Here is a 19,647-nt window from a genome sequence, read left to right on the forward strand (position 1 = left end):
ATTATATACACTGCACACTTGAACGCGCGTTGGAGTATTGTTTTAGACGTCTCTGTCGGTACAATAATCATTATTGGCACGTCTGATAAGTTTCGCGTCATTTGTCCGATCGCATTATATTATGACTGGCCGCAGACTATAATATAATAACGCGACGTATATCTGTCGCTGTTGTAGTCGACCATTGCTATACATCGCGTTATGAGCGATTAATCATGTTAAATATCGGGTAATCGCGGCATCGTGCGGGTTTCAGTGTGCCGTGCGTGCGTTTAATAAGTCATAACAACACACATCGATTGCTCAACTTTGACACTAATTTACGTGCCACGTTCGGAAGGTGACGTAATTTATTACTAACCAGGACAACTTCCTGAATATAATATATCCCCGGTGTATATTATATTTATTATTTGTACGTAATATATTAAGCGGTTGTAGTTTTAAGGTCAAAGTCGCTCTTTACCTGCTGCTGCTGCTGCTGCTGCTGCTGCTGTTGTTGTTTACAGGCCATTGACATTTGCCGTGGCCCGTGGCTCTAACCGCAGCTGTGTCGTATTTAATAACTACCTTTACTCATTAGCATATAGCTCGTAACATTTATCGATCTCAACATATAGCCGAGCCTAAGCCGAGCGTCCCATTATATATTTTTTTACACTATATGGATGTACAAAGGAATTATAAAAAGTCACAGACATCGTTTTAGGTTGAGGCAATCGTCTGTTTCACCGAATCTGGTTTAGCCACCAATTAATGTCCCGTTGACGTTTGATTAATATCGTATAAGTACCTATAGCACAAAACACTTTTCCACCTTACGATACATTTTATTCTTCCTTGGATCATAAGCCCGTTAATTCATTATTGTTTCATTAGGCTTATAATCATTATTTACGAATAACGATCAAATTTAATAGTAATGAAATCGTATTCCCGGAAAATATTATAACGCAACACTTGTACTTCGAGTGATGATTGATATAGACACCGTAATATAATATGACTAAATATTTCTCCAAATGTCAGACATCTATAATAATGTAATAGTGGTTTTGCAAAAATGTGCGTAGACAATATTATGTCTTAATGACTTTTCAAAATAAATACATTTTTTGATTTACGAAACGAAAAATATTAAATTTTTTTAAATTTATTTACCCAGTGTTATGAATATTATTATATAATTTGTATTACTATTCCGAGTAAAGATTCATACCACGACGGAACAATAAATAAAATATTAATTTTTAATGAATACAACTACATAGTGCATAATATTTATTAGTGCTTGAATGGGAATAGCTTTCTTGTACCTAATGAACATACATATATATAAATATATATACACTTAGTATAGCCGTCAAACCACTTACTATTATTATATTCATGATCGTCTGATAACACAAATGAAATTACATTAAAAACCAATTTAAATTATTCAATTTTAGAGATTTATAAAACATACATTAATTTTTTTAGGATTTTTATTGAACTTCATTACATCACATTACACTGCAGTAATTATAATGTACATTTTAATGATGGGTGATGCATTATTTGATAACGGAACTTAGGTTTTGATTTTACCATTAACTGCAGGTATCTGCAGATACAAAATTATAATATTTTAAGTACGATTATTTGTATGAAAATTTAAAATATTTATACAAATCTATTGTAATTTAACACATGCCGATCATATTGTATATTATTATGTAATCATAGGTGTTTAAATTATTTAGATTTTGAGTTGAGTATTAAGATTTATTGATTATTTATTTAGTGAAACACACAATTATTTTTACATAGTGTTCATCATTGCTTTCGAATTCAAAAACAACCACTATTATAAGTCTGTGTAATTTCCACCTAATTAATGGCTTCTGCATTACACCATAGTTGTTTAATTGTTTTTAATGGAGTTTTGTTGCAGAGGATGAAATTTCCAAACAGCAAAAAATAAATTAAAATAATAATAATTTGGTAGTAAATATAAAGCTTTATTTTGTAACTAGGACAAACTTTAACAGCAAACCCTTAATGTCTCGACCGACCCTTCATACAATGCACTTTATCACTTTGAAATTTTAACTTGGTAAAAACGTGTAGTGCTTGCTAAATTACCAACTCCGACAGTATCAAAAAATGAAAAAATCAATGTATAGTGGCAATATAACGGGATCGGTGTGTTCTAATAATCACAGTTTTATTAGTAGAGATTTTGAGACTATAATAAATAAGATATATAATTCGCTATTGTTATATTTTAAACAAATCTTCGATTTTTAGTGTTTAATACTGTGTTAGTGTAACAAGTATGACTATATTAGATTATATTTAAAATATTTATTATACTATATAAAATTAATTTATTTAGAATATAGCTTGTACCTGTACATTTGTTTTGTCACGTAATCAGCTATTGGTTTCAATACGAGAGTCTAATTATAAATACTAATTATATATTTTAATTTTAATATGTTCGTAGTTTGATGTGAAATATTTTGTTTTTTTAAGTACACTTTTAAATGCTTAATAAAATGAATGCAATTGAATAATAATACCATATATTGTTTATCTAGTATAATATTAAAATATGAAGTTTAAAGAGCTATTGTTTACCTCTCTTATGTAAAAATTAAAAAATTAATTTAGATCGTTGTATGTATAATAATGTAATATACCTAAAAAAAAACGTACAATATAATAAATAATTGTTGTTTAAAACGCTTAAATTATTTATCTGAACAATTAGTCTTGTAAAATAACTGAGTATATTATATTTTAGTTAGTTGTGGAAATAACGTACAATGCAGATACTTACATTATTTAACGTATGAACTTCATAGCAGTAAAAAATCCAGATATCAGAAAGTCAAGTGTACTATATTCATCATGTTGTCAGAGAGTAGTATATGGTTTTACAAAATGGTTTAATAATAAAGAAATGAATGAATAATAACGATTAAATGATAATAATAAGTGAAAATCACAAATAACAAATTTCAGAAACCCTTCGATATTTAATGGTATATGAACGATTGAATTAAAACATATAATTGTATTTATTATTTCACTAGGTAATTCAAAGGATATCGATGTGTTCGAAAAATTAGTTCTCCTCTATCGACTACCATCTATTAACTATTGAGTGGTTATAATATTATATATTTACACATATTGAGAAGAATCGCTTAATATATTATGCCACCATGTACCAGTAAGCACCTGTTTCGATTTTACTGTCCGAAAAATAATTACAGTTTTTGAATAAAAAAAAATGTGTAAACCGACCAATGTGATACAAACGAAAAGTGGCGATATTCATCGCACCTATACGACATACGAAGTGTCGTGCGTGATAATTATATATATTATTATGTCGATATAAGCGTATAGAACACAATGTAAACACTTATCGGTACGCGTATTAAAATGTAAAACGTACCGATAAATAATAATAGTAATAATAATTCTCCTGCTGTGCTCCTCCGCGGTACGGCATGAGTAATATAACATAATTTTAGAACGTATAATAATAATATGACCCACTCCTACGGTTCCCCCCTATTGCAACAATCGCGACGGAGGCGGCAAGGATCCGTCTGTCAAAGCCACGTGCTCGTCTCGAACGCCGCGAATACCGGCAGTCACCCGCGTTCCGTTTGCCCGACCGCTACACGCACTGACCAGATAAATAAAATGAAAAACAAAAATGATAAACTTATGAATAAAAATTAATAAAAATAATACTCGTCAATGCATCAAACCCATTGCGATCGTAATAATAATAATAATAATAACAATAATTTATAAGCCGACTGTTTGATTTCGATTTCATTACTATGCGAGTTACGTTACGCGTGTATTTGCTAGCCGTTCGATAATGATCGTTGATTGAATCGCGCGTGTTCGAGTGCAGCAGCGGTTGTGGTGTGCAATATACCGACGACGGTCGATAAAATATAGTTAACATACATATATATCTTTTTTTTTTATTATCATCAATATTCGCTCATCGGACTATTCGATATTTTTATCCGTTCATTTTAATGATATCGCGAATCCTTCGGCGCGGACTATGCAGGCCAGGGATACCGGGCGTGCCAAGTCAATGAACAGTTATTGAAAAACTAAACGAAAATCAGGTACGTCATATTAAAATATTATCATTGCTTTATTAAATGACACATGGTAAATAGCTGAATTGCTTTTTGCGTTCAAATATGAAATAATGCTTTAATCGATACATTTAGTGATTTCACATAACAATAATATTTTGTCCAACCCAAATTTATAAATAATTCTGTTAAGTTCTAATCATATTGAGGTCTTACGAAAAAATATTCAAAATGGGTTTAAAATTGGTTAAAAACATTGTAACTTACCTACTAAATATTTGACAATATAATTTGTTTTATACATAAAAAAAAAAAATTAAATAATACACCATGTTCAATACATCTAATATTGGTCGAAATAAATATATTTTCGGTTAAAAATATTTAATAACTTCGTAGACGGCTATTGAAGTCTCTGTAAAATAATAATAATTATTATTATGTGGCATACAAATATTTTTAGTTGAAATATCTACTAGATACTACTACCTTTATAAAATATATATGAATGAAAAATAAATTAATAGTTAAAATTAAATGTTTTAGATAAAATATATCTTAATGTATTATTATTATTATTATTATTATTATTATTATCAACATAATGTAGAATTTAATAAAATATAAAATACACCACTATGTAGCAAGTAACTGACCTACTGACTTATAATACGAAAAATGAACCAGATAAATCTCTAGAAAAATTTAAATAATGTATGTAATATAGTGGAACAGACTAACATCGTGTTATAGCATTAACTTTGTTTTAAAGTACATACATTTTTTAACGATTTTAAATCACCAGTTGTTTGAGTATATTATAGTGTAGTAAATGTGTAATAATAATGCACCACTGCATGAATAAAACATTCGAAAAATGTAAAACGGTTTTTACTGTATATTCGCAGTAAAGGTACTTGAAATAATGATAAGTCGTGTGGGTCAATGATAATAGATACGTCAAATCGACTGGATAGAGGGATACGGAAAAAAAAATAAAGTAGGAAAAAAAACGATTAACCGGTTTCTGTTGTATGGTCAGAAGAATAAAAAAAAATAAAAACAGTAAGAAGAAATATACTATACGTGTGTCGTATGATTGAAAAAGCCGACAACCATGCGCTCTCTAGCTAGACAGGATTGTCGTGTTTAAACGGCTCCAGAAATGGCAAAGATGGCCCCAAAACCACTGCCGCCGCGATATCTGTAATTGGTAAAATTGGTCGGGGAATTTTTTTTTCCTTCTCGTAGGGAGGCGTAATTTATTTTAGGCGACTTCCAACGACACCTTTTTAGGATATGTCCATTTTTACGGACATCTCGGTCACGAACTATGGGCTTTACCGCTAAAGACACTTAAGTGTTGCGTGCGCGTAAGGGCGTATTCTGCACCATTGTCTTTAGTACACACTCGATGCAGTGACCTCGTGAAATTTAAACTATATATTTCTGCAATAAATGGGATACTATGTTGTTTTTTTGAACGCACCAAAATGACTGTGTTATCTACGAGGAAACTAGGTACTATGAGATTAAAAATAAAATCGTTGTAAATGTTGGGCCAGTGTAGTAAAATCTGACAGTTTACTATCGAGAAAGTCATACACAAATAACATTTTATACGTCTCATAGTTGGACCCAATGGCTACATCGTAGATGAACATCGACATGTATAATATATCAACATCATAGAAAAAAATATTACTTATGAGTTTATAAAATACTTTCTTTTAAATATGGTTGCAGTCTTATAAGATGAAATTATTAAAATTACCTATTCACAATATTATAATAACAGTGCTTTGAGCGATGGTCATAAGTCACTTGTTAAATCTAAAAACAGTATTTATCTAATTACAAAAATAACATAAAAAATAACTGTTTGCTCAAACCATTCTCACGGCAGTAAAAACGAAATAATATTTACGTTCTCCGTCTTGTTATTACATAACCAAATTTATTAAACTGCCTAAGCAATTTTCAAGCCTACACGGGTTCCAACCAAATGCATTTCATCACGTCGTCGTCATCATATTAAAATCTATCGATTCGAATATTCAATTATAGATTTTAAATATCGATTATAACAACAATTACGATACCATATTTTTTTAACCATAGGTATAAATATTTCATAGCACAAAGTTCGTCACATTGGTCGTATATTGAAATGGTTTCTCATATATTATAGTCATGTCTTGTGTCTCATCAAAATCGCAATGAGCTGGTTACTTTGTAATGTCGTATAATATTTTCTATTATAATAATCTCGCTACTCCTGCACAATGTACGCCCATTCACAGTCATTACACACGCGTTTATTTTAATAACCTATAAATATATATCATTGTGTTTCGTAAAGTAATAAATATATTCCAAGTTCAACGTATGTTTGTATAATTTTTCAACGTGACTTCTGTAGCAGACCTCCCGCATTGGAAAATAACGGTCACTGGACCATAAAAGTTGCACCTGGAATATACCTATATCATGCCAATAGTATAACATATGTAAAATACACGGACGATGGGTGAAATTCTATTGTTGCATAATATGCCCAATGCATCCACGGTTAAGGTGTAGTTTGTGAATCAAAGCAAATCGAGACATAAAGATTTTCTATTTAACGAGGTGTATAAGAGAATACATATTAGAAAAGTGCATTGTGTTGCGATGAATAGTTTATGATGTGTACCTTGTGTATATTCGTACGGGACGTGAATTTAATAATTCAATAATAATAATAAAAAAAAAACTGTTAATTACCTATTGTAGTAACCAATAAAAACTATTAACGGTGATAAAATAAAGTGCACTCTTACTAACCTGGATCCAATATGTAGTGTATGTTAAACCGCCGTTGAATGGAATATCTAATTTCTTTTTTACACAAAAATACAAAGACGCTCTGCTGTTTGATTAGATTTCGATATACCTACGTTTGGCATACGTATATTGTAATCGCATTTTATAAAATAATTGATTGTACAATATTCGTGAAGGTTTTAAAATTATAATATTAATAACACTATACGTCACATGGAAAATGAAAACGATATGACCGATAACCGAAAATTCGAAAAAGATTATTCGTCTTGATAACAAGCATAATATTTTATTTTGATAACGTACAAGTAGGTAAAAAATATGATAATAATACACGAGGAGCCTAAAAAACTTAATAATAGGGTTACCGCATGAGTTCACCGGTACCTACAGATATCTGTAGTGAAGTCAAATATTATTATTGTTCGTAGAACTTGCACGTACACTTCTTACAGCTGCAACAGCAAATATGCACAAGAAAGCGATAAAGTCGTGGTTTTAGTTTTATGGCCACGCCGCCGCCGGTGCGTATACGACGATGCATGCCTCTATCAACGACGTTCATGTTCAACGTGTCGGCATATAATATCGTTTCGCTACTGTTATAATAGGATACCTTATACTACGTACTAGGTACCCATCTACTTACTACGAGACCGTGCGAGACAAAATAATAGGAAAAAAACAAAACAATTTTTCTTCGAGATATTATATTATCATGTTTTTATCGTGGCTTATTTGTTGCGAAAATATGACGATTGCGGCGGCGGCGACCGTTCACATAAAATATATTATAGCGTATTATAATAACATTGTCTGTGGAGGCCAACTGATATTATATGCTCGTACAACTCGCTCACTATGGGTATTATAGTATATATACCTACGGGTACCTCCAGACCAGTAATCAAAAGCTAAAGATGTATATCATATAATATTATATATATTATATGTATCGATATAAATAGTAAACGTAAAAAAACGCTACACCCAGTGCGCACGACTACGACACCTTATAACACTGTAATGTTATAATGCTACGACTATAATATTATAACCTACTCGCCAGTACTCGCCTACACGTACAATATCATTAACCGCGTGTTCGAATTACGCGCACGCATCAGCTGTGGGTAAGCACATCATAATATTGTAAGTCGCACGCATACCTATATGTACCTGTACGCAGCTATAACTGCAGCTAAGTACCAATTTCGTTTATTACCTGGGTAAATATGTTTACCAAGATTGTTTCTATGTTAATATACACAACCATAAAACTGTCGTTATTATTATGCTGTATCGAATAGTCGACTGACTTTTATTATTCGAAAAAATTACCATAATATTATACGTTTACGTGCGATCCATCGGCTTACGCTTATCATAGAAAGACGGTAACGTTGTTTCGATTACACGTCCGTGTTCCCAGTGAACACTGCGAGCAGATAATTGAATTCCCGTTGAATCCGAGAGGTTTTAAAACGCATGCCCATGTTTTCGTCAAGTAAATAAAGGAAGTGCCTGTATATGAAGAGTTTCGACGACGACGACATTGACATCGAAACATTATTCAATAAAAATAAAATCTAACCACATATTTTATATAGTACGGTATAACATCGAATACTCCGGGTCAACAAGTCAAAATTGAAAATAATACACCTAATACGCCCATTACGGTTAATAATCGAACGATTTCCGACATTTACATTTACCAACACTGCGAAAATCATTTTGAAAATATTTATTATTATTAATTAATTTCTCAGCGACCGTAATTAAACAAAACATTATGCTTACCGTTGACGAGGTTATAATTTTATAATTTATTATTATAATATTTTTACTACCTATATTTTAGCGGTTGTCGAGCCGCAGCATTTGATTTAAAGCAAACACTACGTAATAAAATAATTATTTTATTAGAACAGTCGGTGTGATAATTAACGGAAATTAAAAAAAAAGAAAGAAAAACCGATTTGCTTGTGTCGTTGTAAGTACACACAATAGAATTAATCGACAATAATTACCCAGGTTGGCGAAAATCTCTGTCTTTTCTTAGCGTTTAGTGAAATGTGCTATTAATTAGACACCTTCCAATTTACTTTACTCGGACCGTGTCTAACCTAGATTAACAAGACCATAAATGTTGGTAAAAAAAAAAACTTTAATCAACAACTCATAAAACGTCTAAAATTTTAGGGTGACAGGTATAAACAGATATTTATGTTTTTTATTACTTTATTATTTTAATTACTTTTCTACTTTACTTTCGCATGTGAAACCGGCAGTTGTCGGATAGCCAACCGGTCTGATTAAAATTATTTTTATTTTTAATAAGTTATTATTTCTGTGTGCCCTTGAAACTATAACTCTTAATTTCTATTATAATAATATAGTCTATGGAGCCCAAAAACTGGTTTATTCCTGCCGAGCAATAAAAGAAAAATATGATTTATTACTGTTTATTTTAGCTTTAGGTACCTGTACATAACATTTTCGATGAATTAATATTAAAACAATATAATAAGGTAGGACAATTTGGCCTCATAAAAAAAAGGTAGAAGTAAGAACATTTTAGCAGTTTATAACAATAATATGTTCCTATATCTGCATGATACTTTGGTTGTAGTTTGAAAACCGAAAACATTATTTGAAAACGTGTTTAGTTGTCTTAAACCAGATACTTGAAAATTATAATTATACGTCTGGTGATTGAAAAATAAGTTCAATAATACATTGAATGATGATTATTTGTTTTGTCGATAATCATCGTTGTGTGATTTTGAATAAGTATCATAATAACAGGTCATTATAAATGTATAATTCAACTTTTGCTATAATAACACGATTAAAAACACGTAGGTACATTTACATTCATAATAATTTTTATTTTGGGTAGATAAAAAAAGAAAACCAATCCAACCATTATATTATTATACACACGAGTACGCATCATATAATTTATATGATTTAATAAAACTTTAACATGATAATATACTTATAATATAATACTTGGAGTACCAGCGTCGAGTATTAGCAAAATAAAAAATAAATATGCATTATAATCATAGTTTTTAATGTGATTAATTAAACATAAATATAGGTCCTAACCCATGGAATTATTTTATTTGTATCCGCGCTTACTATACACATTAGTAGATTAAACATGGCTTACAATATTTTGTCATATCATTAAAAACTACTATCGTATATAAATTGACTACCTACTGCAGCAGCTGTCTACAGATTTGAAATTTTGACATTAAAATAAGTTTTGACTATTGAGTGGTATAAAATCTATTATTCGGTACAGATTGTGGTAGTAATATTTAATATCGATATGTTAGTATGTTATTGGACGTATGACGAATTACCTAAACATCATTTTTTTTTTTTTAAAAAACATCAACCTGAGACGCGTAAGTAATACCTAACAACTTTCGGTTAAAATATTATCATATCAATGGCGGCGTGTCGCGATTTCTAGAGAATTATATTTTATAGAGTAAAAGTGCCACAAATCGGTTGACAATCGGAATTCGTTTGTCTTTTAAATACTGGCCAAAAAGTAGTTGAGCTTGCCCGTATTACTCTCACTAGCCGTATTCAGATACATGGTTACGCGTGTTCTATATATTATAAACGTAATACTTTTTTTCCCGGACCATTCATCAGTCTTACGGCATTTTAGACTGGACGGTTAACCGAATCACTCAAATGGAACCTCGCGTGGAGATTGAATGTAACATCGTATCCTTGTGGGGATTTGTAAATCGAATTTCCCGCGGGGCACGAAAAAAGTATTCGGATGGAGGACTTAAAGGGGATCGCGCCCTATATCCGAATATATGCGTTCGCCGCAATTTATATGTTTTGTTTTTTTTCGCTCTTATATCCTTTATATTTCCTATGTACGGATTTTATTGCCATTTCGACGCTTTTGGACCTGCAGGTTGAACTGCCGATAAAATTAAAAAATCTATATGCATGTATAAATAAAATAAATATAAGTATACGTGTAAATATATGGCTGTATTATCCATCTACAGACCATAAAGAGAAACAGATTCGTACGAACGCGGACACGATCGAGACCATTGAAATCATTCAGATAACGATTCATGCGCAAATGTATATGTTTGCGTGCGAGTTTTATTATACATAATAATATGTACGTCTATACTAACAACCAAACGAAATAATATGATTACTATAGTGTCCTAGAAAACTACTGTATAGCTAGGGCGGCTGGTCTGTGAAGATTTTTATCGGGCATTCAAACAGATTCTGCAAATCATAATAATTACATATAGGTATATACGAGATAATGGTCGCTGCCAAATATTGATTTTCACCCGAACCCGAATTTCGTGTTAAACTCTCTGCGTTCAGATCAATGATATTATCACCTATAACCTACAATTACTACGTACAGTTTTCGGTTTGTTTTTTCCAACGAATTAGTGTCGATGATAAAATATTTGTTTTAATCATTATCATAAAAAATTAGTCACCAAACATTGAATTAGTATTTAACAATAATCATATTATACATTAATTGAATTCTGGCTGTAATAATATACAGAGTTCAATGAAGTGTAATTCAACGAACTGTTTACTATAACGTATATTATACATATATTATTTTTTTTTTTTTTGTAAATCTATTGATTGTTGAATACCACAACGTTCTAAAGTTTTAGGATAGCTAAATAATGAATTAATTCTAATATTATATTATGTTACAAATTGTTTGATTACTATTTTCTTCATCACATTACGATGTGTTTACAACAAGAAATACACATTCATTATATTATTATTACCGCGTTGGTATGCTTTTAAGGTTTGACTATTAAAGTCTAATTGAATATTAAATACCTATATGAATATTAATAGGTAATGTATTGGTTTTAGTTAAAACTAGTTTCTTATAATTATATGGTTGTACAAACATTACAAACCTATAAAATAAATTATTATATATTGTTTAAACGTTTAGTATAAGAAATAAATCGTATTGTACGGAATATAATATTATAATGTTATTATTTATATATCGTATTACGATAACACGAAATGGACTTTGGAAACTACATAGGATATCGTAACGTCAGATTGTATAATACTATTCGTTTAAAAATTATATATTTTGTCGTCGTATTGTGTTGTAATACAAAATTCGCCGAACTATATTACGATATATAAATGTGTAATAAGTAATAACCAATAATAGTCTATATACCTTACATACTAGGTTCATTAAGACACACAAGAATCGTACATGATGAATACACGTTATAATAAGCGGTTTTTTTTTTGCACAAATGTTTTCTAGTGTATTTTCCATAAATTTCTTTTAAAACGAATTATGCGCGATTGTTTGCGAGCTTTTGAAGAGAACACTTTCACCTGATCCCGCGGCCGACTCGTGTGCCTATATATCTTTCTACATCGTACATGTATTAACGCGTTAATAATGCATGTTTGGCTCTAATAACTCGCTGCAGACAACGATTTACTTGCTCTTTGTTTTTCCGAGTAATAATAATATCATACTCATTACACGAGTATGTATATATATATATATATATATATATTATTTATAAAAAAAAAAAAAAACAATAATTAAGTAGAAGATGGGAAAATTAACGTCCTACATACAACACGCCCGACGTGCACATTATATCCTGCACTCAGTATGTGCACGGTGCGTACAATATAATATGTATAACGATTTTAATTAACACCGGAGACGTGTTTGTAAGCCGGATGTCACATGATGTCTCCGCGTATGGACGATCATCTGCAGGTCGTATCATTTTCGAGCTCACACACAAATATCTGCGCAGCATAGCTGCCGCAACGGTGCAATACAATAATAATCGTCTGGACGTATTTTGCGAGAAAATTAGACGTTCTGTTAAAGCATAATATATAATACTGGAGACAAACTCGCGCTCGGTCGCAATACTAAATATCTAGGTATAACGATTATCGCGAGAAATATCAATTTCGCAGTCCATCATCTGACCTTATTATATTATTATATTGTTAGGCATATATACGGTTTTATCGAAATAACGTTTTGAACTACCGACGTCAATATGCTTATTAATATTGTGTAACATATTAACTAAACAAATTACCACCGCGGTACTTGTAAACGAAAACGTTTAAAATATCAATTTATAGATATACGTACATGTAAATACAAAGAATATGATAACACAACAAAATGAGTATTATTTTTATCTTTGCCAAACTTTTGTTGCGCCTTTGTTTTGTGTTCTATATTTCTGCGTATTACGATTTTAACGAGTAGTAAAAAGAAAAGGAAACATCGAAGAAAAACAACAACATGTGACTAAAGTCTATCCTCATTTTTATTTTTTAAAAATGCTTATCTTTTATAATATAAGTATGCAACAAAACTTTGGGGTTTAACCAACTGGGGTGTAATTATATGAACAAAATAATTATTTTTAATACGATGAGATACCAAAAATGTTTTTCATAATAATACAAAATATATTTGTTAAGATAAAAATAAAAGTGTGAAAAGAAAAACAAATTCCACTCACCGATCAAATTATAATAGTATTTACCTGAGTACATAAGTACAATTGCGATCTTTTGTAAAAACCTACAAAAATATGTTTTGAAATCAAGAATGATAGACAATATTACATTTAAATTCAAACCAAATTCAACCGGTTACTGCGGTTAGGAAATAACAATTTGTGATGGAATCGTGGTTGACCGATTTTCACCAAACGCCGTGATGGGTATTTTTCGTGTCATTATACGAGATTTATACGTAGGTATCTATCTCATTAAAACCATAGGAATAATTATTTTTATAATAATAACAGTCCGCCGATGAGTACCGTTTGAATCCATTTGAAACCGAATTGGCTTGTACAAATATATTATATTATGATCTTGCCCGGTACACCGCACCCGTCCATTGCACAGCTGTGCCTACACCGATGATCCAGTAGTTCACCGAGAGAACGGTAGCTGCGACGATATAATAATGATAGTAGCAATAATTGCCATAATATGTAGGTACCCACTATTACGGACGTCGCCACAAGAGATTTTACGGTATATAGGTAGGTATAAGTGATAATGCTAATAATATGGTCGAAACGTCCTCGCGCTTTTGTTTAGCCATCAGCTGCAGCGGTGTATCTGAGAGAAAAACGTCGAAATTAGATAAACCTAAAAACAAAATTACAAGTTAAAATATAGCTATGGGCTCCGATCGGAGAGGCCCCCTGGAAAATGGAGAGAAATAAACCTACTGCGCGGCAGCTCCGACCGGGTTTAATTTAATTACGATAAAAAAAATAAAAAAAAAGAAAGATAATCGCGAATAAGGCACAGGGCCGCAGGGTGTGATTTGTGGAATTTTAACGACCGGACCCTCCGGGGGGGAACGTTCTGCAGACTCGCGAGCACACGCTCTCTAACACATAATGTGCAGGCACGCACTCACACGCGTTTATAAGATTACCGGTTACTATCGTACCAGGCAGTATACCTATATACCCGTAACCAGAATGACCGTGCGTACTTTGAGCGTAGAAAAGATTCGTGTTCGAAACGGAATGAGATAAATGGGGCTCGTGTGTTGAATTGACAGTGACAGAAACGGACCAAATGATCGAACGTCATCGGATATAACGAAAACAACAATAATAGAGCCAGCAAATATTGTTTGTTTTTTTTTATTATGATATTTATACTATTACGCGAAGTACATATAGCATTAAAAAAAATTTTTTTTTTTAGAACTTTTAGTAGAAACTGTTAAGGTTCAAAAACTAAAACAAATATAATTTTAATTAATTATTTAAAATTATTATTTTTTAAACACAAAACCAAAAATTTCGTTTTTAAAGTTAAAATAAAAAAATAATTTCATGTTTAACATGCTACATATAAGTGGTAGATCAATGAATTATAGTATTACAATATGTAATATACATAAATTTATAAGGTATAAAAAACGTGTAATGTGAATATTATTATTCGCAAATTAATATATTTGCAAACAATTTTTTTTTAGTGGGTAAACATTATATGTTGGCGGATGTAATAACTGTGACCTTGTATAACTGTGTCTCTGTATAGAAAATCGTGGTGAAATGTACTATTTATTTCCAGAAACTTAAAAAAAAACGACCAAGTACCTATAAATATTAGGTTCTTTGAATAGTAACTATTAATATAATATCCGTGAAAACGAGTTGACCTATCTATTTTTTACTACTGTTTATAGTTTTTTTTTTAAAAACAATCGTTTAATCAATAATATTATAATACTACGCTGCAGGTGCATGATATTTATTTATATATTTTTTTTTTCGTAAAAAATTTTAAAATAAACATAATTTTTGGTTTCCTATTTTTATCGGTAGGACGTACACGATGAGTAGTACTAAATTTTGGCTGACAAAAAATTTCTAATCAATACCTATTCGCTGGCATGTGTGTTATCTGATGAAAACAACTTTATTACTAATCTTAAAAAGATGCAAAAGACATCCGGAGGGTTTCTTAGGCTAGCATAAAATTGCAATTGAAAACCTGTTAGTTCAGTATTTCAGTCACACGATTTCAATGCTTTCAAGCGAGACACGTTTATTGAAGTGCATTCACGATTCACTAACAAACAATTATTAAACGGTTCTTTACTTCGTCCAGATCCTACTTTATTTATTACTATTTTTTAACTTTTTAAAGTCAAAAACATAATGCGTTTCTACAACTAAATGTTTGTAATATATCGTATTAAGCTTTACTCGTTGTTCCGAATATCAAAGCTTAAATAGTTTAAGTTTTACTAGGTACTTACTTGTTGCGTACGTTTTTGCATCGGTTATTTAGTTAATCTATTCCTCTTCTTCTCGATAACAGATCATTATTATCTACGATATTATATAATATAACATTAAATTAAAACAAACGCATGTACTTTTTACATTTTAGTATCATTAGATACTAATCATTATTAAATATTTAACCTACCTACTCACGAGTAAACTTGATTTTATCGTTTTAACTTAACATAACAAGTTTAAAGTATAATAGGTTTGTATAAAATACTTACAGTATTAGTGTGAGTTTAACGATTACAATTATTGAACAATAATTGCAGTTAATATTCTTCAGACGCGTGAATTTGTTAAAGAACTGTTGAAAATCAAATCCAATAAAATAATCAAATACGTTTTAAGATGGCCGTAGAATTAATTACATTATAATTAATGTTAAACTTATTACCAGTAATTTATTTCTGATAATAAACATACAATACAGATTTCACCATACGCACAATATAGATGGACGGTGCGTTTAGCCTTTATCATGTCAGTGATCATAAACTTAATAATATGTAAAAGGTAAATAATCATGGAAAAATGTCTTCGTCTACATCTTTGTTCCATGACAATATGATATTTATGTACATTACTTATATTTTACGATTCTTATCACTTTTATTTAATCCAAAAAATACCTTAGAATGAAAACAGTAAAAATATCTTTACCGTGTTATTTTACCTTCTCCACTATTGCTGTTAAGATGGCTGAATTTATTGTTGGCGAACGAACTAAGAACGCACTAGCCATCCATCATGCCCACTATATTATTGTTTTACTAATAAATTATAATTATAAAAATTTAAAAATATAGATAATAAATTGTGTATAGATTAGAGTTTACTATTCAACAGTACTGTTTTATGTTCAGGCCCGGTGAAATAACTGTTAAGATTTCCAATATTATATATTTTAAAGGTAATAATAAAGTAAGACACGATTAATTTTTAAAAATTACGGTCGCAAACATTTTTGTCACAATTCTTTACCTACCTACTTATACTTGATATTTTATATTACATAAATGTATAGTGTATACATACATTTTTTTACTATTTAAAAAAAAATTTAATATTCAGATAATTGAGTTAGTTTACTATGATACTTTCTACGTACCTACAATGTACTGTACATAGTGTGGAAAAATGACAATTTTATAATGTTTACTATGGATAATTTAAAATATATTATATCTATTTCACAGTGTCATAATTATAGTCAAAGTAAATAAATATATATTTTTTTAATCCAATTCCCAACCAGATAGCCATGAAAATTGTAATAATCATTGTGGATTTTTTGCGTTTTATCTCGTTGCCCCACTAACAGTCTGAAAAAAAAAACGATTCTGCAGGACAAATCACATCGAATTAGACGCTATAAGCAGTGAGTAACTACGTAGAATACAATACGTTGGCACAAAACAATAAAGTAATAATAATAATAATAATAACAACAACAATAACACAAGTAAGTGACCAAAGTTTTCAGGTTACTAGATTGAGAAGACGGTTGTTAACGCCGTATCTAATGGCCTGCTCGTAGCGTGTCAAAACGTATGAATTCCTCGGAACGGCCGATCCGGACCAGCCATTATCTGAAGGTTTCTGATAAAGTTTCGTATACAGCTTAACCTGTATTATTTGGGCTCGTTATGTTCCGTAATTGGACAGGAAAAGGTAACAATAGAAAATGAAAAAATAGAAAAAATAAAAAAAATATAAACCAATTATGGAAAACTCGTTCGACCGCAGATGATCTGAACAAATAAGATTTGCGCGAATGGGTGAAAAACGTTATAGGTAAACTTTGAGTGTTTGCCGGATGAAAACAGAACTAAGACCCATAATCACCACGTACTACCCATACATTTTCGAACGATAAAAATTAACACATAAATCATAATATCCGTCATGGTTTATAGACACGTCGACGATCGACGAGTGTTTATAATGATATAGACATTTGAACTTTAAAGTTTGACAGGCATCGTAGTATTGTATACATACTTCAAGTGTAATGTGCTATTATAACGGTCATATAATTGATAGATAACATCTTCCAGCAAAATCAGTTTCGTGAATTATCGTTATGCACAGTTGAACAACTGAGAGATTGAATTAACCTTCCCGTTTAATTACTTAGGAAACAAATTATTATGTCAATTAAAAAGTAAAGCTTAATAGACTTACCAATTGCAGAGTGTAAGTCTTAACTGTATATCGTACAACTATACGATATTTAACGCTTAAAGCATATTTCTTAATTCTTTTATCCCTTAAATCTGTAAACGGCTTTTGAAGAAAACTAATTAACTTATACTTTTATAAACAAAAATACATTTTTTATATTTTATTTAATACGACAGTGTTATCTTAAGCTAGTATATTGTAATACATATTAAGTGGTCCTTCTCCCTCGTTAGATTTGTCTGGAAAAATAATAAATAAATATTGATTTTTTTTCGTTATTATCAAATAGTATTATCTAATATAACTTGATTTATACTATAAAATTGTTTAAGAAAAAAACGTGTTACACCCATGTATGAAATACCATCAGAATAGACATAAATATTAATTCTACCGCATCGTTCGAGTATATAATTTGAGAACTTAAGAATTACGTTTCTATGATGCGTTATCATTATTTTCGAACATTTTAATATCGAGATACTTTCACGGTTATAGTCAATTGATTTCAACGTTTCGCTATATAATCGTAATGCATTTTTTAAAGTACGAATCGAAGACGACATCGTTAAACGGCACAACACGAAAGTGCGTGCTATTATATTATCGTTCTTTTTACCATAAATATTATTTAAATATTATGCTTTTACATATGCTAATATGGACGCCAATGAAATATTTAATAAAAAAAATACTACTTAAATAATAATATTTATTTACTATATGAACGAAGATTAAAAAAGAAACCAGGAATGTTTACACAGCGATATTTGGCAATCCGATCGTTATGTTTTCAAGTATGGCCTTTCGTGGAATATTTATAAAAAATAAGACCGATTGAAAAATCGGCGTTTTCGTTTACACCGCGCGCTCAGACACGTCGTACAATTACTATCGTCAAACAATTTTTCTCTCCGGCATAAAATCAAAATACCTACCTATACACTTTATACCTAAAATAATAATAATAATATGTATGTGGGTAGCTGCAAACTAACATTTCCTCCCGATAATAACTCTATGGTATGGTTGTGGGTACTGTGACAATTTTTCTTTTACATACGTACCATGATGATAAAACGAACGAAAAAAATTTAAATCAGTTCCTAAACAGGTTAACATGACAAAATCGTTTTTAATTTCACGTGTTCGCGGGCAACACACACAGTAATAATATTATTAAAACTGCAGATAGTGATGGCATTCTATCTCGGTGCAGGTGGTGTGTCAGGAGCCGATTAGAGACGCCGGACGCGTTTTCTCCGAGCTGCCACTATATACTTATCTGTACAATACGCATGTATATATATATTATATACATATATATATATATACCATGTTTAATATAGGTGCCTGCACATCAAACACGTGCTACTGCGCGGATAATTATTATTGTTAGGACCATTATCACCGGTCGCCGCTTAAGTAACGACCGTCCAATCATTATTGTAATGATATTATGATATTTTTTTTTTCGGCAAAAACTACGAAAAAGAAAGTGAATCTCCACGCGTGTCCAGATAGTTGTACACGAACCTCGGTCCACGGAAGAGGCAGACGCGTCATTGAAACGACGACTGGAGGAGACGTCGTGGTACGCTCTACAC

At 30.8% G+C, this 19,647-nt stretch overlaps 1 protein-coding gene across 1 annotated transcript in view; it reads left to right on the forward strand.

Moving 5' to 3' along the window:
• Positions 1-3,638: 3,638 nt before the first annotated feature.
• The window catches only part of LOC111027899 (serine proteinase stubble), a 33,121-nt gene continuing 17,112 nt past the window's right edge, over positions 3,639-19,647 (forward strand). The window contains exon 1 of the mRNA XM_022306396.1: positions 3,639-4,151. The gene's annotated coding sequence lies outside the window, so the exon portion shown is untranslated. The remainder of the gene's footprint in view (positions 4,152-19,647) is intronic.

Source organism: Myzus persicae, unplaced genomic scaffold (assembly GCF_001856785.1).
Source record: "Myzus persicae strain clone G006 unplaced genomic scaffold, MPER_G0061.0, whole genome shotgun sequence".
Lineage (NCBI taxonomy): Eukaryota > Metazoa > Arthropoda > Insecta > Hemiptera > Aphididae > Myzus > Myzus persicae.